The sequence below is a fragment of the Equus caballus genome, chromosome 16 (assembly GCF_041296265.1).
Source record: "Equus caballus isolate H_3958 breed thoroughbred chromosome 16, TB-T2T, whole genome shotgun sequence".
Classification (NCBI taxonomy): domain Eukaryota; kingdom Metazoa; phylum Chordata; class Mammalia; order Perissodactyla; family Equidae; genus Equus; species Equus caballus.
In genome coordinates, this window is record NC_091699.1 from 7,375,201 (window position 1) to 7,395,793 (window position 20,593).

Genomic DNA, 20,593 nt, shown 5'->3' on the forward strand with positions numbered 1-20,593 from the left:
GAAAGGCTTGTGAATGCTAGGTGTTAAAACAAAAACCAAAAACAAAACCGGTGTCCACTACAGCCTCTCTCACTCCACACTTGTATCTTCTTGTCCAGAGTTATGCCATTGAACCCACAATGTCTGAAACTTGAGGTCAAAGAAAGAATGCAGATTCTGTGGAGGTCCTGGGAGGGGGATGGGGCCCAGGGCAGGAGACTTGAAGAGGTGAGGAGGCCATGGAGGGCTCTACCATCGATGTGGATAGACCAGCCAAAGACCAGCCTCTCAGTTTCTACATCATCTCATCTTAGGGTCCTTTCCTTCCATTCCAGTGTAGTTACTGCCACACTCCAGAGCTTATCACCAGGAACACTTCAGCCATCCAGATTATTACAGTCGGACATTCCACCCCTTGGCCTCGTCTCTCATTCTTCTGATTCATATGCCCCTTGTTAACTTTTCAACTCCAGGCCCTTCATTTTTCCACTTACTCCTTGTCTGTCGGTCAAGCTCTTGTTTACATTTCCTCCCTCTCCGGGGTAGACTCGATGGTCTGTCAGCTAACCAACATTTAAAAAGCTCTGCTACTAATGGGCCCCATCCAATCCCTTTTAATCCTGCCTGTCTGGCAAAATCCCATCTCTCTGCCTTTCCCAGAAATGCCTTCCTATAACTAATTGATCACTATTGGATTAAATCTCACAATGGAGTCTACCGATGCCACAGTAAATTCAGCCCCAGCACTAGCTGGAAATCACTCACTCATTCCACAAAGAATTATCCCATGCTTACTAACATGAGAACAAGACAAATGGAGCTTAGGTCGCTGTTTCCTTATTCCATTCTCTCTCCAGGGACACTCAAATGTATTTCAAATCTCCTCAACTTTCCTCAAATTTAGGCTGTCTCCATTTGCTCAGTAGATGTGCTGGACCACTGATCACAGAGGAACTAGAAGTCATGAGACAGGAACTTTCCGTCAATAAACCTTCACAAAAACCTTTTCCCGTTCCTCCTTTCCTTCTTTCCTGTTATATGAAAAGAGGTTTCCTTCCTAACGTCAATGATTACACTTCCTGAAATGTCCCTATTGAGAGAGCTAAACCCTCGTCTTGACGGACTGAGCCCCCTTGCCAGGTATCCTCTCGTCCCCTCCCTCTCTTTAGGAGGCACCCAGCTTCTTTCATTATTTTAAGCTTCTATTACAGAAATGTTTAAACAAGCACGAGAGCAGTGGAACTTCCCATGTACCCCTACCCCACTTTCACAGTCATCATCTGGCACGTGTGATACGGCCCGTCTCCTACACTACGGTTAAGGGGAAAAGCCCATGGGAACATCCTGCCATCCGTCTGTCAGGTGTATGCTTTGTGCCCATGTCACAGCTCTCACGTTTCTTTGACATTTACTACCTGTGGAGCTCACTGATGCAAAACAGATGGACAGAGCCATGGGGAGGAAACGCACTGAGCTTCAGATGCTCTGGCCATCAGTTCTGCTCAGCCCTGTAGTCAAGCCTGAGAAGTCACTGAGTTAACTCCTCCCTCCACCCCACGCAGAAAGGAATCTTCCTAAGCAAATGCAGTGCACGGTGTTGCAGTCCCTCAGTCACACAGTGACTGCAGCACGTAGAGAGCACAGAAGGAGAAAACTGTACATGTGATAAGGACTTCACATCACCATGCAAGTGTTTTCAAAGATTTAGAAGAAAGTTTCTTTCCTGTAATACATTTAAAACGAGCTACTGTATGATGAGTTAAACACAGGAGATCAAACACTTTTTTATCTCCTCTCCTTCCCCAAAAGCAAAATATTACATGAAAAGATGCTCCACATCATTAGTCACCAGGGAAATGCAAATCAAAACCACTGTGAGATAGCACTTCACACACAGGATGGCTAGAATCAAAAAGATAATAGCAAGTGTTAGAAGGCCGAGAAACTGAAACCCTTCTATGCTGCTGGTGGGTATGAAAAATGGTGCAGCTGTTTTGGAAAACCGTCTGGCAGTTCCTCAAAAGTTAAACACAGAATTACCATATTACCTAGAAACTCCACTTCTAGCTATACACTCAAGAGAAATGAAAACATATGTCCACACAAGAACTTGTACACAAATGTCCACAGCAGTATTATTCATAACGGTCAAAAGACGGAAACAACCTAAACGTCCATCAACTGACGAATGGGTAAATAAATTACGGTATATCCACACAATGTAATATTTTTTAGCAATAAAAAGTACTGATACATGCTACAATATGCACAAACCCTGACAACATTATGCAGAAGTGAAAGAGGCCAGTCACAAATAACCTCATATGATTCCATGCATACGAAATGTCCAGAACAGGGAAATCTAGAGAGAGAGGAAGTAGACTAGTGGTTGCTTAGGGCTGGGGGGATGAGAGGACAGGGGCATGACAGCTAAAGGCTATGAAGTTTCTTTTTGAAGTCATGAAAATGCTTTAAAATTGACTGTGGTGATGGTTACCCATCTGTGAATATACTAAAAATCATGGAATTATACACTTTAAATGGGTAAGTTGTATAGTATGTGAACTATATTTCAATAAAGCTGCTAAAACAAGTAAAGGATTTAAAAAGAATAAGGCCCTTGAGGATGACAAGAAGGGGAGAAGATATGACAAAAGATGTCAACACAATTTTTGAAGACGGAAATCCGGTGCAGGAGTGGTAACTGACTAGCAGAGCAGAGGAAGTGCCGGCAAACCAACTCACACCACAAAACCCCAGCATACGGATGACCCAGTGGCACCAGATAAGGAAGAAATTAAGGGTTTCATGCTGTACACACGTTGAATATTTTGTTGTTTCCTTTGGTTCTTGTTTTATATTATGTATAATTTTTTTAAAAAAAATTTGGGGGGGGGGATGCTCTTTTCCAGTATTTTGTGAAAACCTGTTGAAATGTTAGCACACTTTAAATGTGGAAAGAGGATCCAGGGTTTCTTGCCTGGGACAGAACCTGCGACAACTGTTTTAAAGTCACCATTGCACACTTCTGGGGTCTGGGTAGGCTAGCGATGGCAGGTGCGGGAATCAAAGCCAGAAATTTCAAAGGTTAGGCAAAATTTGGGACAACAGCCAACGGTCCATTTTTAAAATGTATTTATTTAAAGATAAACTTGTGGAAAAGTTGCATGGATGGTAAACAACCATATACCCTTTATCCAGGTGTACCCATTAGTATTTTGACCCATTTTCGATATCTCTCCACTTTGTCTCTGTCTCCGCTCCCTCCCTCCCCTTTCTCTCTATATCAGCACACACACACACACACACACACACACACACATGGATGTCCATGAATGTGCCATGTCCGCGCCCGGGATCCAAACCGGCGAAACGCTGGGCCACCAAAGCGGAGTGTGCAAAATTAACCACTCGACCATGGGGCCGGCCCCACCTGAAACTATTGCTGGTGGAGCTGATCTTGCTCAGACTTTAAAGGATGATTTGACAATCATGAGTCCTGGGGACCTTAGGGGCAGTCAGGACCAGACTTGCTATAAAAAAAACAATGCCAGAGAAGCAAAGATACATAGAGGGATTTGTCTGAACAGAGACCTCCTGCAGTCGAGGGAGGGTACATGAGAGGGGTGGGCCTGAAGTGTACCTTCCTTTTGGGTAGAGACGATGGTGAAGCTGTGGATGAGGGAGAAGACAGGGAAAGAAAGGAGCTGTCATTACTGGTAAACCCTCTCACATGGGAGGGAAAGGATTGGGTGTCTGCGGCCAAGATAGATTCATCAGACTCAGCGAGGGAATGCGGGCAGGCAAAGGGAGGACATGACACAGGGCTTCATTCCAGCAGTTTAGCACTAAACAATGAAGCTGTAAAAGTTATACCTATTAAATGACTAGCTAGCGTGGGGGAAGATGAAATAAACATATATCCACCATCAACAAAAATGACATTATTGTTTAAAAAGGTACAGAGACGTCAATGGGAATTTTGGGGAAAAGATAGAAAGTAGATGGGGAAAAAAATCATAAAACCTTTCATGGAAGAAGTAACCACAGGTGTGATTCAAAAAAAATCTAAAGGTACTGTCAAATATGATTACAACTGTGCTCACTAGAAGTTATGCTAAAGAGAAGCCTAGTCCAGCACAATTGCTCTGTAAAATAATGGAAAAGTTTAAAATTTTGCTGGGAGGAGGGGATTTGGCAGAGAAAAAGAGGGAGCAGCAGGGGGAGACACCGTATGGGTGGAGGGGGCCAGATTTGAGAACCTTTAGAGGCTGACTAGCCTAAGAGGGATTCGGGGAAAAGAAGAACTACCAAACATATTCAAGTTGTTTGCCCTGGGTCCACGGATGTGCCACGCCCTTGTGGCCCTCTTTCTCATGCTTTCTGTTGGTTGATACAGGCTACTCTGTTCTCTCATGCTTTTTGGTGATAGTGGATTCTTTTGAGGAGATAACGGGAGGTGGGGCTGCCGCTGAGTGTATTTCTGGTTTCATACAGGTAAAAACACATTGTGTATGAGGCGAAGTTTTAGTTGAAGGCCGAGTAGATCTTGGGGATGTAAATCCCTGGGCACAGGACCGACTTTCAAAGATGACGTGGGGGTCCAAAAGGAGATCACCAAGCAATAAAAGGCTCTTAGGTAATAGCTGGGTAACAGAATAAATAGAAAATTTCACCAAGGTGAAATATATGCTATGGTGAATATGTGGAGTTGGAAGGTAAGTTGGAAGGATCTAAAGGGCCTCAGGGGTGGACTGATTTGCTGGCCTGGATGGTGGGGGAAGGGTTGTGGGTTCATCACTTCTGTGTTTTCCCCTCCCCGACCATCAAGAACCTTTGGTGTCTATGCTAAAGCTCTGTGACGTGGGCCTGGAACTCTAGTCTAGAATGTGCACTCTTAACGCCCAGCTGCCTGAGGTGGCAATGCACTTCTGGTGATGCAGATCACCCTCTTTGTCTGAGGAATGTTAATGCACCATGGCTGAGCTCCAGCTTGAGTTCCTAGGTATTCCCATCCCTGCCTTCCTGTGTGGGGTGGGGCTCCTTCTTCTGTCACACTGCTACCTAAAGAGGAGTCCATGTTTCCCAATATTTCAGAAAGAGAGAGACATCAATCAGGTAAGTAAATCAGGTCCCTCAGAAATATCAAATCTTTCTTTTCAAATAGATGCATTCAATGCTATCAATTTCCCCCTAAGTACTGCTTTTGCTATACCTTATAAATTTTAATAAGTTCTATTTTAATTTTCATTTAGTTTAAAATACTTTGAGACTTCTTCCTTGACCAAAGTGTTTAGTAGCGTGTTGTTTAATCTCCAAACATTTTAGGATTTCCAGCTATCCTTCTGTAATTGATTCCTAGTTTAATTCCATTATGGTCTGAAAACATACTTTGTACAATCTCTATTTATTTTTGTTAAAGTGTGTTTTGTGGCCAAGAACGTGGTCTATCTTGGTGAATGTTCCATGAGAGTTTGAGAAGAATGTGTATTATCGGATGAAGTACTCTACAAAATGTCAATTAGATCACGTTGACTGATGGTGCTGTTCAGGTCAACTGCATCTATACTGATTTTCTGCCTGCTGAATCTGTCCATTTCTGAGAGAGAGGGTGAAATCTCCAAACATAACAATGGATTCAACTATTTCTCTTTGCAGTTCTACCAGTTTTTGCCTCATATTTTGACACTATGCTGTTCGATGTATACATGTTGAGGACTGTGTGTCTTGTTGGAGCATGGACCCTTTATGGTTATGTGATACCCCTCTTTATCCCTGATAGTTTTCCTTGTTCTGAAGTCTGCTTTGTCTGAAATTAATATAGTTACTCCTGTTTTCTTTTGGTTAGTGTTAGCAGGGTACATTTTTCTCTGTCTTTATTTGTAATCTATCTGTATCTTTATTTTTAAACTGGGCATTTTGTATACAACATTTAATTGGGTCTTGTTTTTTAATCCACTGACAGTCTCTGTTTTTTAATTGGTGAATTTACACGATTTATATTTACCGATTTTTTTAAAATACGGTAGGACTCATATCTACAATGTCTATAACTGTTTACTATTCATTATATCTATTCTTTTTTCTTCTCTTTTTCTGCGTTTTCTGGTTTTAGACAAGCATTTTCTATGATTCCATTTTCTCTCATCTCTTACTATATCAATTGTTCTTTAAAAAAAATTTCAGCGGTTGCTGTAGAGTTTGTAATATACGTTTATAAGTAATGTAAGTCCTCTGTAACATTGTTTTCATTCCTTTCACTTATCCATATACTATAATCACCCAATACATCGTCACTATTATTATTAGCTCAATTGAGAATAAGAAAAATAAAAGTTTCATTTTACCTTAATTTATTCCTTCTCTTCCTCTTTTTAATGAAGATCCAAGTTATCATTTTCCTTCTCCCTGAGGAACTTTTAAAAAATATTTATTGCAGAGCAGGTCTGCTGCTGATGAATTCCCTCAGTTTTTGTTTGTCTGAGAAAGGTTTTATTTCTCCTTCAGTTTTGAATGATAATCTCACTAGATATAAAATTCTAGGTGGGCAGTGTTTTTTCTTGTTTCAACACTTTAAATATTTCACTCCACTCTCTTCTTGCTTGCATGGTTTATGATGAGAATCCCACAACTCTCATCCTTGTTCCTCTAGATGTAGGGTGTTTATTTTCCTCTGGATTCTTTCAAGATTTATCTTTTGGTTTCCTACAGTTTGAAGACGATATGTCCAAGTATAGACTTTTTTAGTATTTATCTTGTTGGGGTCTTTTCTGAGCTTCTACAATCTATGGTTAACCTGTCATTAATTTTGGAACATCCTTGGCCATTATTACTTCAAATATTTTTCTACTCTGTTCTTTCTCTTTTCTCCTTCTGGTATGCCAATTACACATGCTACATATTTTGAAACTGTCTCACAGTTCTTGGATAGTCTGGGCTTTAAAATTTTTTTTCTTTTTCTCTGTGCATTTCAGTTTGCAAAGTTTCTATTGACATATATTCAAACTCACATATTCCTTCCTTGGCCGTATGCAATCTACAGATGAGCCAATCACAGGCCTTCTCCATTTCTTGTAGTGTTTTTGGTTTCTAACATTCCTTTTTGATTCTTTCTTAGAATTTCCCTCTGTCTGTTGACATTCCTCATCTGTTCTTGTGTGCCATCTATTTTTTCCATCAGAGCCCTTAACATACTAATCATGGTTATTTTGGATTCTATGTGTGATACTTCCAAAACCTGTGTCAATGTGAATGTGCATCTGATACTTGCTTTGTCTGTTTAGACTGTTTTTTCTTGCCTTTTAGCATGCCTTGTAATTTTTGGTTGAAAGCCAGACATGCTGTATTAGGAAATAGGAACTGAAATAAATAAACCTTTAGTGTGAAGTTTTATGCTCATCTGGCTAGGTGTTGGGCTGTGTTTAATATTTACCGTAGCTGTGCATGTCAGAGGCTTCAATTTCCTTGTTCTTCAGTGTCCTTGTTTTTGTGTTTCTTGTGTCTTTAGGTTCCCCTAAATCTCCTCCTTAAACAGAGCCTATGCCTTGCAACTCTTTCAGCTATGATCCCATCACTATACTGCAGCCCTGGGGACGCGGTGGGAAGGTGTTAAGGGAGGGGATATAATTAAATCTTTTAGTGGGCCTGTGTCCCTGGGTTGTGACCTTCACAAGTGTTTCCAAGCTTTTTTTTCTTTTCTTTGAACTCTTTAGATGAGACAGGAAGGCTACAGAGGGCTGCAGTTGGGTAATTGCCCTTCACCCACGTGGGATAAGGCTTGGTACTCTTTTCCCCTGCTGAGGAGGCTTCTATTACGGAGCACACTCAGGGGATATTTCAAAGTCCTTTCAAAATGGTAACCTTTCTCCCCCACCCTCCCATGCCAGAAACATCAGAGTTTCTTCAGGGTTCTTCACTGTGAAAACTTAGTAGGGTTCCTGGAAGTAAAACTCACGAGTAGGTGGGGCCTCCCCTTAAATGGTCCTCCAGGAGTTTCTCACTTTCATGCTAGCCCACATGCATCCTCAGCAGTTTGTCAGTGTCTTTTACGTGTTTCTAACAGTTTATGGCTCTAGTGGCTTCTGCTCCAGGTAAGCTGATCTTAACTGTGATTCTCTGCATTCACCCTCTCTGAAGATTTGGGGTAGTAGTTTGCCCTGCAACCTCAATTCTCTGGTGACTTCAAGAAAAGCCATTGATTTTTAGTTTGCTCAGCTTTTGCTTCTCCTAAGGACCGTAGTAAAGACTCCCAAGATCTTTAAGTGTTGGAGCTGGAACCAAAAGTCGCTCCTCAAAGGATAATTCTTTATTTTCCTGTTCCCTTTCTCACATTTTTAAATGAGTTTGGCTGGGCCAGAGAGACACCTAAAATGGGAAGTCTGAGGAGAGGACAGACCATTGCTCTTTTAGGGGAAGAGAACAGGCAGAACTAGGGCTTCAGGGAGGACTAAGGATTCCATTTAAAGCTCACAGACCATCTGGGTGTGCTGGTAGGTTCCCAAATAAAATCCCAAACAGTGATTCTGTAGTCCTTGATTCAGTTATTTAGCGTTTCAGATCTGTGTAGGAGAACACCGTTCCCAGCACTTGATCATGAGTCATCTTGCCATGTCAGGCGCCACTTGCCAAGCCTTCCTTCGTGTTGGGCAGATCAGGAGAACAGAGCTGAGTCTCTGAGCAGACACTGGAGTGTGAGCTCTGTCCCAGGATACAGGGGCCTATCTGAGGAAGCACAGATGTGACTTTGGGCCTCAGAGTCTATGCCCTCCTTGAGCAGAGGACTTGTGACTGAGAACATCAAGTGTGGACTCTAGCCAAAAATCCTCCTTCAAGGTTTTCAAAGCAGGAAAAACTGAAAGTATTTTATCACCTTTAAAAATTAATAAAAGGAAGGAATGCAAAATTATAGGAATTAAAATAGAGAGTCATATTATTCTTGGATAACAAATATCTGACTTTCCTAAACAGAGAAGTGAGACCAATGAGTCCCAGCCCTTCCTTCTTTTCTTTTCGTTCTCAGTGTCAGGGCAGAGCCAAGAGGAGAAGAAAAGGTGGAACACCAAGTGGTAAGGTTCTACCTATCCCACCTGAGCTCTCCAAGGGTGACCCTTCCTGTCCTCTCCATAAGGTCCCAGGTCCATGGTCTCTGAGGATGTCAGTCACTAGATACAGTCCCTCTCAGAAAACAGAGCCCTCAGAGGAGAGGATCATGGGAAAGCAGTCAGAATCTGAAACACTTCTCAGATTCCTGCTCTGCCCACATCTGGGCATGAAGCAGTGATGGACCTGGGCAATGGGCGTTTCCCAATAAGTGGCCGTATGAGATGTCAAGAGTCAGAACTTCTGTCTCCTGACCTTGTGAAACTACTTTGACTTCCTGGATGATCAGATTCTTCCTTGAAGTAACCAGTGACCTATGTTCCTCACATGGTGTTTTTGAGCCTCACATAGGATGACATACATATATGAATGAAAGCCCTTTGTGAATGATAAAGCAACATACATACGTGAGCTTTATTATTATCATTAACCGTGTGATCTTGAATCCCAATTCTTGGAGCTCTCCAAGTCCAATCTACCAAGGGTACCATACAGGACATTCTACTCTGCCTCCTAAAATATCTCTTTGCTTCTGTCTTCATCACTTTCCTGGTTTCCCAGGTTGGAGAGCTTGCCAGAGTGAAGCAGAGGAGGCAAGGAAGGTGCTTTCTCTGCTGCAAAGGTGACTAAATACAATCCTTCTTTCCTGTATCCCGCTTCTTAGCAGGGTCTAAGAATTTCTAGGGCCTCAGTGAAACGTGAGATTGATAAGGGAGGGAAAATCCTCAGATTTTGAAATCCAGATTGTGAAAGTCTTAGGGAGAAGGAAATAACATAGATTGTGAGCTCAAGGAAGTGGGGGGATGTGAAAGGACAGTATGCAATGGGTGCCCCTAACTCTGTCAGACCTGCCAGGGCCCCATATATTTGTTCTGGTCCTGGCTGCAGCTATGTATATCCTGTCTCCTTCAGTCCCCGGGGCCAGTATCACGATACCACCTGCTTTCGTCAACTGCTATGTCCAGACCCCTCCTGTGAGGTGTGTAATAACACAACCATGGAGGTCAATCGGCTGCTGTTCCTGGAGGACCTGGAAGATGATACTGCCTCTGTGTCCTCTCCGGCTTCCACAGCTTCTGGGACTGAGTCATCATTCACTCTGTCCTCCGCCTTCTCAGAAGTCCCTCCAGGAGACCTAACACCATCCCCTCCACCTGACCCTTCCCCACCGCACCCCTCCGTCCTCTCACCTAACCCAACGACACCCTTAGCTGACTTTCTTTCACCCTCACCACCGGGTCACTCTATGCCACCAGAGCCTTTTCCTCCCTTGGAGTCCAACTTCCCAGCAGACCGTTCCCCACCCCAACCCCTTGCCCTTCCCCCTCTCCCACCACATGACACCCAGGCAACAGGGCCTATTCTCCAACCAGAGGCCACTCTGTCTCTGAATACGATCTTCTCTCTTGACCGCACCCTTTCCCAAGATATTAACGCCTTACCAAATTTGTCCCAGATAATCAATCCCAATGATTCACTGGTTTGTCATCACGCAGCACCAAGCCTGTCTGTCTCACCACCGACAGACCACCCTTTAACTGTGACTCAATCTAAATCGGTTTCCATCTTATTGAAGTCTGTTCCAGAGAACTCATCTCCAGATAGCCCTGGTGGGTTGTCCACTTATGTCCCAACAGTCAGAGGCACTGACCATTCAAGTCTGTCAATTTCAGAATTCTCTTGTTGTCAAGCTCCTGCCAAGAACATGTTCCTCCCCACATTATCACACTCTGATTTTCAAGGAGAGCAAGTTTCCCTCCGTCTACCAGAGACCTGTCTCTGGGGAGACTCTGCTACCAATCACATGGAGGCCAGCAGCCATTCTTTCCTTGGCCTTAACGGCCAGGCATTCTTGGCAAGACAAATAAAAAAGAGAATGGATTTCCAGATATTAGAGAAGAAAGAAAAGGAGGAAGGACTATTTTCAAAACAAATGTGCTCAGAAAACCAACGGATGTCTTCAGGGAATTCATTGCAGCCACTTGACGTACAAGACACCACAGCCCCCTAAACTGGCTGGGACATCACAGGCAAACCAGAGCAGCTGAGCATTTGTCAACAGCTACTGTATGTCAAGACTTTGGGAGAAAACTTGCAGCAGAAATATACCCAGCTCTTTTGGGGTCTTCCCTCTCTGCACAGTGAGTCCCTGCTGGCCACTCTCCTGGTTTCTAGTAGTAGTGCCCCACTAGGGTCTCATTTTGTCTTATTCAATGGAATCTGTAATGCTTCTGCAGTCAAGATGTGGGATCAAGAATCTCCACCACTTCCCCATTCTCACCCTCCTCCCCTCCCCGATGTACATCTGCAACCCTTCTCTCAGACCAACCCCCAATCCCAGCCCCCACCTTTCACTCAGGTCCAGCCCCATGCCCACCTTCAATCCCCACTCTCAATCCTACCATCTTCTTCTCCATCCCAGATTAGGGACCATGGAGTGTCTTTCCATAGATCCCAGATTGAGTCAGACTCTCATATCTCAACTGAAAATCAACACCTGAAATGGCACATGTTGCAGAAGCAACAAGAAAGTCTGTGGGGTTTAGTCCCTGCATTCCAAAAATCTCAAGAAGCCACTTGTCCTCAAGCTCTCACCCCTCCTTTGGTCAGCCAGTCCTCCCATGCCTATGTACCAGTCTCTGTCCTTCCTGGCCATTTTCATATCACCAGTGAACCCCAGGATAAAATGGAGCTCCACATTCCAAGGAGGCTATTCTCACACTGCTGCCTCTATGCCAGTAGGAATCTAGAGTCTCTGTGTAAATGCACAGAAACATCTCAGCAAAAAGGCAGACATGCTCACTCACAGCTCCGTCAGCTTCAGGGCCAGAGTAGCAAGGATCGAGCAGAGACTGAATTGAGTTTCCCAGGAAGCTTCCATGAGACGATCTCAACAAAGTTTCAACTAAGGCAGGACATGAAGAGGAATCTTGGATATATCCTAGAGAAGAGCCCAGAAGATAGTCCTCCAAGGGTCTCAGAATGCTACCTACTAAAGAGTCTGAGGGCTGCCTCAGAGACAGAAAGTAGCTGTGTGTGTCACTCAAGAAATTACTCAGGGAATGAACTCTTAAATGTCTCAAGGAAGGACACAGACCAGAATGAAATGAAAACCATTCTTAGATTACATCTAAGCCAGAAGTTTTGGCAGATCACTGCGGGGAGGAGCCCCCTTGGGGTGTGTCATTCATGGCTGGCTGAGGACAACCCATTCCCTCCTTCTGGGAGTTCCCAGAACAATATGGAAAACAGAAATTTGAAAAACATAACAGTAGGTGGGGTCCACCCCCAGATGACCACGCCAGAGCTTTCTTTTCTGGATCCCAACACCCGACAGGTGCTAGAAGCCCATATTATAAGGTTTCGTGTGAGTCAGAGGTGGGGCCTACCCCTCAAAGTTCTTGAATCCATAAAATCCTATAAGTTGAGAGAAGCCAAAACATGGCCTCTTCCCCAACTTGACTTTCTCTCCTCAGCCACCTATATTTCTGAGGTGGATTCCAAAGCTGAGGTTTCCAAGCCCCCTGAGGGAAGCTCTAAAAGTTTTCAGGGAAATAAGGTGAAAACAACGAATTCAGTCCCCATCCTGGATCTTCCACTCCCTGCTACCTCATCTGTGGGCAACGAAGGACAGGGGTCCCTAAAACCATCCCACTCTGATATCCACCGGGAGCTTGCCAAGGACATCCAGGCAATCGAGCATGGCAGACAGACTTCAGAGATCCTCACACACAGCTTTGTAGACAAAGTGAGTCACAGTAAGACTGCACTAGACAATAACAGATGCAGCTGAGAGGTGCCCACAAGGCAAGCTGGGGCTGGACATGTGCCAAGGGATGAGAATGTGAGTTCCAGTGATAGAGAGGACATGATTCAGGGCCAAAAGATAGTGGAGAAGAATTGAAAACATTTTTCCACGTCCACCATGAACTTCAGGGAGATATTCAAGGCTGAGGAGCTGTGCGTTCTTACATCACAATCTTGTGACATCTTGACAACCAACAAGTTGGGAAGCTCCCAAATGGTAAATATCAATGTGAGCAAAGTAGAAACTACCCTGACCAGTGAATGTCCCTCACCAAAAATACCAGTTCCCCAAGATTCCAAACCATCACACATTAAAAAACAGCTCCCTACCGAGTTGAAGTTTCAATTGAAGAGCAAGGAACATAGCCAGCCTAAAGGCTCTCCCGCTGACATATCCCTTACTTCAGATAGCTTGCCTTCGACTCCTCACTGACTCAGTCCCAGAGCGTCTCCAGTGGGGACATGGGAGCTTCCCAGGTGCTGCAAGTCCACTTGGAGGACATTGGAGATTAGCGGGAACCCTGGGCCTCTAAGCATGTCTCATGGAAATGCCAGGATAGGAATTTCCCACCAGCTGCAAAGAGAGTGAGACCTCTGGACTCCAGAGCAGGAGAATGTGGAAGCGAGGATTCAGGAGTTGGGACGTCTAAAGCCAGAAAGAAGAGCCACTCTATTGAGGACAGAGAATTACAGGGCACTTCCCCGTATCTGTCACAGAATGAACAGTTTCCTCCTGAAAGTTACTTCAGAAAAATAATGAGGCAGTTTTTTCAGTGGATTAATTCCAAGGAAAAAATCACAGGGCAGGAAAGTCCCCAGCAAAAAGCCAAGTTCACGTCAACCTTTGCACCACTCTGAGACCCAGCTCAAAGTGAAGCTCTCGTGAGCTGTGGGCCTCCTGAAGCTCATGAGCTCATGGCAGCCAACGGGAAGATCCTAGAGGAGAAACTGGCATGTAGATACGAACCTGAGGCTGCAGAGTTAAGTCAGCAGAAGGGGGAACTGCAGGCCCAGGTAGAGCCTGACGAGGGGCATCCCTCCAACTACGGGGCTCTCTGACCCACAGCCAGGGGAATGGGCAAGGACCACATCCTGCAGCCAAGATGCTGTCCCTCCTGACAAGAGTTTTCGTACAAGGGTTAGACAGAAAAGAGACAGGATCAGACAGCCCTGGAAAGTTGTGGCCTTCAAGGACCAGCATTTATGCCAGAGTCAACCCCCTTCCCCACCCTACAGGGAGTCTGTGCCCCATCCAAGACCCACCTGCATGCATGATGTATGCCACGTCCCTCCGGCCACCCTCACCTCTAATGAAAGCACTGTGTTCAGAGATCTGACTCTTCTATTCAAACAGGAAATGCTTCTCCAACACTTCCAGGGAGGAAAAATGTCCCCAAAGAAATCATTCAGTCCTTGTTGAGAAAGCATTGCAGTTTTCACGAGAACACATCCTCTGATGAGAACCATGGTTAACACAACCAAGGATACTGATCGTCCTCAATAAATGTTTCTGCTAGGAGAGAGTAGTGTTCTCTGTGTGGTGCTTTGGGGGAGTGGATTTGGGGTTCCCAGCGCTTATGCTCAGGGAAAGGAAGGAGGGAAGTCAGCTCTGACTGATTTCCTCTTTCGGTTTCTGCAAGATGACCAGTCCCTTGTAGGGGGCCTGACAGTGGCTTTCTCAGTTTTATCTTGGGTCCTGTATTTGACCTTATTCAGATGTCCTGTACTTAAAACACTTTACTTTTTCATAAAAAGTACAAAAAGTTTACTCTAAAAACTTCCGGGCCTTTTCAAAATGAGAAAAACCCTTCAAGTCCAGAACTTGGCTCAACTTGTCTTTCCATCTGCTCCCTCACTATCCTGAACTATACACAGCTTCAGGGTGGGATGCGTTCCTCTGGAAGGATACAGCCAGAATTTCCCCTTGTTGCCTCAGAAAGTTTTGGAATTGGAAGTGTGGGGGTGTTTAGGCCCTGAGGTGAGTGGCAGGGGGAAATGTTGCTCTTGGATCTCTTGGTGAGGAATGAATGTCACCTGCTCCTAAGAGCCTTTCTCTCCCTCAGGAGGTCTGGGTGGTGGGCCACGTCCCCACGCCTCAGCTGACCCTAACGGAAATGGGGAGCAGTTCACCCTTCCCCTTCCTCTACCCTTCCTGGAGCAGAAGGGAGGAGAGAACTCGCAGCTCTGAAAAGGACCAGAGATATGAATCTTTTCCTGAAAACGGTAGCTTACCTTCATTTAGAAAAAGTTGCTGATTCCTGAGTATCTCACAGGTGAGCAGTCAGTGCAGGTGTGCGTATGGATGGGTTTTGCGATTGTGGACACTGGAGTGGCCAGGGCAGGGTCCAGGAACTGGGTGGGTCCCGCTGAAGAATCTGTTATATGTGGGGTGTTAATCTGTCTGGAAGGCACATTCTGAGCTCAACAATGAGGTCTCCCTGCATGTGAGGACACCTCAAGGAATGGGAGGAGCTGCTCCCGAGGGAAACTTCCTCAGGAGGCCCAGCTTGGTAGAATTATTGCAAGACCAAGAGATCACCTGGCTATCATTTGTAGGAATGGTCGTCGGGCAGCCACCCAGAATTTGGGGCAAAAGGAGAAAACAAGTAGGGAAAAAGGAATGGTGGAGTGAGTGGAAAAGGAAGGAAAAAATGAGGAGGGGAAGAATGACCTTATCATCACTCCTCATGATCCCTGAGGGTCACTTCGAGCTCACAATGTCCCTTCCAGACAGAGTAACACCCCACATCCTGGCCATCCATTCCACCCAGCACTACCTTACCTAGGCCTCACCTCCTGGAGACTAATCAGGGCTGGGGGGAGCACAATGATACCACTGCAGCTAAGAGAATTGGGGATAGTCTTCGAGATTGAAGACAGTATCTCCAGGAATGTTGTCAAGGAGGTCGTCCTCTCATTTGGTGCCTGCCTTCCCAGCTATGCTGCATCTTACACCAAGGTTACAGTAATTTAGGGGTGTGTTAGTTACTATATAACAAATACCCCAAAAGTTAGTGGCTTAAAAAACCAAGTATTTATTAATTCATAGTTTCTGTTGGTGAGGAATGTGGGCAAGGCCTACCTGGGTTCTCTGCTCCAAGGTCTCTCACAAGGCTGCAATTAAGGTGTCAGCTGGGGCTGGGGTCTCAGCTGAAGGCTTGCCTGGGGAAATACACACTTCTTCGCTCACTTCTATAGCTGCTGGCTGGATGCAGTTCCTCAAGGCCTGTTGGACTGAGAGCCTCAATTCCTGGATGGCCGTTGGCTGGAGTTGGCCGGAGGCAACCTTCAGTTCCTTGTCATGTAGGCCTCTCCAACATGGCAGCTTGCTTCATCAAAGCCAGGAGAGAGTCTGCTAGCAAGACACAAGTCACAATCTTGTAAACTAATGAGGGAAATGATATCCCATCACCTTTCCCTTATCCTATTAGTCAGAAGCAAATCATGAGGTCCAGCTTACACTCAAGGGGAGCAGTTTATACAAGGGTGTGACTAGCAAAAGAAGGGATCTTTGGAACCTTCTTAGAACTCTTCCTAACACAAGGGTTTCTTCTTGGACATCCCACTGAGTTCACTGAAGCAAAAGTGACCAAAGGGACCAAGTGGATCCTTGTGCTCATCCATATCCATGTCATCAAAGTTAAAGCTGCTTAATGGCTAAGCGGAGTAACGTCTGGTAAGAAAAACATCAAAGAGATTGAAGCATCCAAAGAAGGAGGGAAAGGTGGCATGGAGGTAAAGGCGGTGTGGGGTCATCATGAACGGTAAAGTGAAAGGAGCCCTTAGAACCACCTGCCTCACCACTGCCAGTATTCAGACTTAGAGGGGAGGAAAAATTAGGTGCAAGACGGCTCATCCTCACTCCGCCACCGTATCTCCACTCTGCTCTATCTCCCCGACTACAGGCCTAAAGAAGCAACCTTCAGTTCCCATAGAGATAGCCAGGCTTATAGAGGAAGCAAACCCTACAGCTTGCAAGGTTTAACTTCTGCTCTTATTGATATATTTAATATAGCACATCCATCATTTCAAATTTGCTTCTCACAGCTTGAACATCAGAGAGGATGAATCACACAATCGATGGCAAAGCCAGTACTAGGGAATTCAGCATGTAGCTCCCATTCTGGGATGTTTTCCATGAACCCATTGCCAAAGAGCTTCTAACCAAGGGAGAGGTGGTGGCTCAAAAGGGCTGACTTACTGGCTGGGGTCACAAAACAAGTCATACCTGGTGCCCAGATATTTGCTTCTATTCAGAGAAACACTGGATGAGGCAACGAGACAGAATTTGCACACTCAGCACATCTAGGCAGTGAACTGTCCAAATGAGGTGACAGTACCACCCAGGAGTGATCCCACACTCTTATTCTGCTTCTAGTACTGTTTTCCTTTTTCCCAGATTCCAGTTCCTATGGGAAAGCAGGACTCTTACCAAAAGAAGGAAAACGTATTAGCTGAACAGTGACTGGAGAGATGAGGATGAATTTCTCTACAAACAGATTTCATGGGCTTGCTGCTTATACCCAGAGATCAGTGCTGTGCAGCTTGGGGGGCATGGGGGGTGGGGGTGGGGGTGGGGGTCTCATTTACACGATATTCTGTGGCGCCTGAAGAATTTTCAGTGACATAGAATGTGATGGGAATGGGTTACCTGAATTTTTATACCCTCAAGCCCACACTCCAAACCTAATGTCAGGGCCAATAAAATGCATGAATTGACTGCTACCTTGATGTGGCTTGGGTATGGGAACCCCAGATCCCAGCTTCAGGTACTGTGAATTTCTCTGGTACCAGGTGCTGCCTAAGGGAATCAGCTTTCTTGAGGCAGCCTTCACATGGATTAACACTCAGAACTGTGCCCTAATCTGCAGCCACAATGAAGGGGCCAAGGCTATGAGAAAGGGCTCTTCTCTCTCTCTCTCTTTTTTTTTTTTAAAGATTGGCACCTGAGCTAACAACTGTTGCCAATCTTCTTCTTCTTTTTTTCTCTTTTTTCTCCCCAAATCCCCTCAGTACATAGTTGTATATTTCAGTTGTGGGTCCCTCTAGTTGTGGCATGTGGGACGCCGCCTCAATGTGGCCTGATGAGCAGTGCCATGTCCACACCCAGGATCCGAACCAGAGAAACCCTGGGCCGCCAATGCGGAGCGTGCGAACTTAACCACTAGGCCACGGGGCTTGCCCCGGGGCTCCTCTTGAGGCCTTTCCTCTGGAACTTCCATTGGCCCTGGATCAGAGCCTAAATTAGGCTATTTTCCTGGGGTCACAAGGACACGTTTGGTCTTCCTTAGGGAGGCCAAGTGGAAGCTCAGAGATTTGTAGAGGCTGCCTCCCTATCTCTCCCAGGAGACTCGGGGTCTGTTCCTTCCTTCTATGGGGGCCAGGAGATAGAGAAGGAACTGAGTATTATGCAAGTTTAGCAATGCTTCACTGTGGGAGGGGGTTGGGCTGACAAGAGTAGGTAATTTTCCTTTGCAGGGATTCTTGCCCAGCTTGAGGCAACCTTCATTTGAAGCAGGATAATGCTGTTTCTACCCTCCACCTGAGGGGACTCCAGAAGGAATAAAAGCTACCTTTCCTCATTTGTCTTACAGGAAGTTCTGGGCTTCTGGGTTCAGGAGTTATTAATGGCTTTCATGTTTCCTGAACCCAAGGAGAAGTTGTCAGACACCTGTCGTACAGTCCTGTCCAGACCCTCATGTGGGAGGAGACTTTAGCTGGCTGCTCCAAGGAGAGAGGAGATAGGGGTTGACACAAGTGCTGGGGTGAGAGAAGGAGAGTTGCCTAAAGGTAGCAGTGGCTCCAAGACCCTGAGAATCAGGATGTAGACACGAGTCCCTTAGGTGGACGGGTTCTGTGTGGAAGTCCTCTAGGAGACAGCACAATGTTTTAAGGGATGAAGTGATGATGCTGAGATGACTAATCATCAAGCCCCATCATCTTGAGAGCTGTCGCAAGACACGGCATTGCTCACACTTAGCACAGAGGCTGTGCAGCCACTGGCCTTTCAATGGGCCTGAAGGGCTTGGGCAATGAAAATCCCAGGGGCAACCGAGATGGACTCAAGATCACAGGCTCTTACCTACATATTTGATGGTGAATACTTAACTAAATAGGCAAAAAGCTCCCATTAATGACTACTATTGTATAGCTTCCTATCCTTTAAAATGGGGTCTTTGAGCCAGATTTAATTTAATTTAGAAAAATTAAGTACTGCTTATTGTACTTCAATCTTGTGAAACAAATTTATGCTTTTTATGTATATTATCCCATTTAAACTTTACAATGCTTTGAAGTAGGTTTCTTTACCCTCTTTTATAGAAGGGCACGACCTGAAGGACAGAGAAGGTAATATATATTCAGAGTGCTAGCACAGAAGAGGGAGCCAGGGATGGAGAGCCCCCTTACGCTGTGAGGGATTCTTTGGATGTAAATGATGGCAAGTACAATTCAACTGACTTTAAAAACAGGATCTGTTGACTCAGGCACCTGAAAAAGGTCTGGGAGTAAGGCTGCCCTCAGGCAGGAGGATTCATATTGGGGCTCAGCTGATGTCATCAAGTTTCAGTTTCTATCCATTTCTCTGCTCTAGATTCTGGACTGGCTACCTTGTAAGTCTGTCTGGCAAGTTCGTAGCTACATCTTCCAAACTAAAAGCACAGCCAAAAATGGGTTGTTTCTCCCACTAGTCCCTTCAAAAGTCCCACTGTGCCTTATTGTCTCCGGTTGGGTCACATGCCCATCCCTGACCAAACGCTGTTGCCAAAAGCATGGACCAATCTTTTTGGCCAAGCCTGACTTCAATGCCCTCCTTTAAAGTAAGAGCGTTAGTGATAAACAACTCCACTTGACATGGACTGAAACTGACAACGGGGTTAGATCCCCAGAGGGCAAAAGAAGGACTATTTTTAGAAGGTGAGTGAATGCTGAATGTCAAAATAAAAACAAAAACAAAACGGATGTCTACTTCAGCCCTCTCTCTCACCACCCCATTTCTGCCTTCTTGTCCAGAGTCATGCCATGGACTGAAGGTTAGAGTTAGAGGAAATGCCAATTCTGTGGAGGACAGGAAAGGAACTCAAAGTGGAAGGAATCAATCAGAGGCCCCAACATCCATGCGGATAGACCATCCAATGATCTGATCTCTCACTGTCTGCTCCTTCTCATCTTAGAGTCCTTTACCTTCATTCCAGTTCAGTTACGGCCATATCCTAGAACTTATCACCAGCAACACTTGTGTGTTCTGAAAAAATACAGTCTGACATTCCTCCCTTTATCCACTCAGCTTATGCCCTCAGCATGCTAATTCCTCAACCTATTCAGGAACTACAAGCCACTCTATACTTTCCCCTGCTCACCTGACAACCTTTGTCTTCATTTCCTCCCTCTCCAAGCAAAACTTCATGGGGCATCACTTAATCCTAAACCTAAATATACTGCTCTGCTCTAAACAGCCTACCCCCTTCTTTCATTCGTCCTGTCTAGCAAAATCCAACTCTGCCTTTTTTAGAACTGCCTTCAAATAAGGGCCTGCTTCCTCTTGGATAAAATCACACAAGTGTGTTTGTGCCCCATAAACTTCTGTTCTACATTTGTTGCTCAGCTCCACCACTGCCTCAGAATCCAGTCATTCCTCCTGTGTTACCATGTGCCAGATGCTCTTCCAAGCACTTGGGACACCCAGTGGAGGCAACAAACAGAGGCCCTG

The 20,593-nt window shown here is 45.2% G+C and overlaps 1 long non-coding RNA gene across 2 annotated transcripts in view; it reads right to left on the bottom strand.

Moving 5' to 3' along the window:
• The window catches only part of LOC138917989 (uncharacterized), a 64,028-nt gene that overhangs the window by 15,041 nt on the left and 28,394 nt on the right, over positions 1–20,593 (bottom strand). For both annotated transcript variants that reach the window (XR_011426706.1, XR_011426707.1), the window contains one exon: positions 15,968–16,237. This is a non-coding gene — a long non-coding RNA (uncharacterized lncRNA). The remainder of the gene's footprint in view (positions 1–15,967; positions 16,238–20,593) is intronic.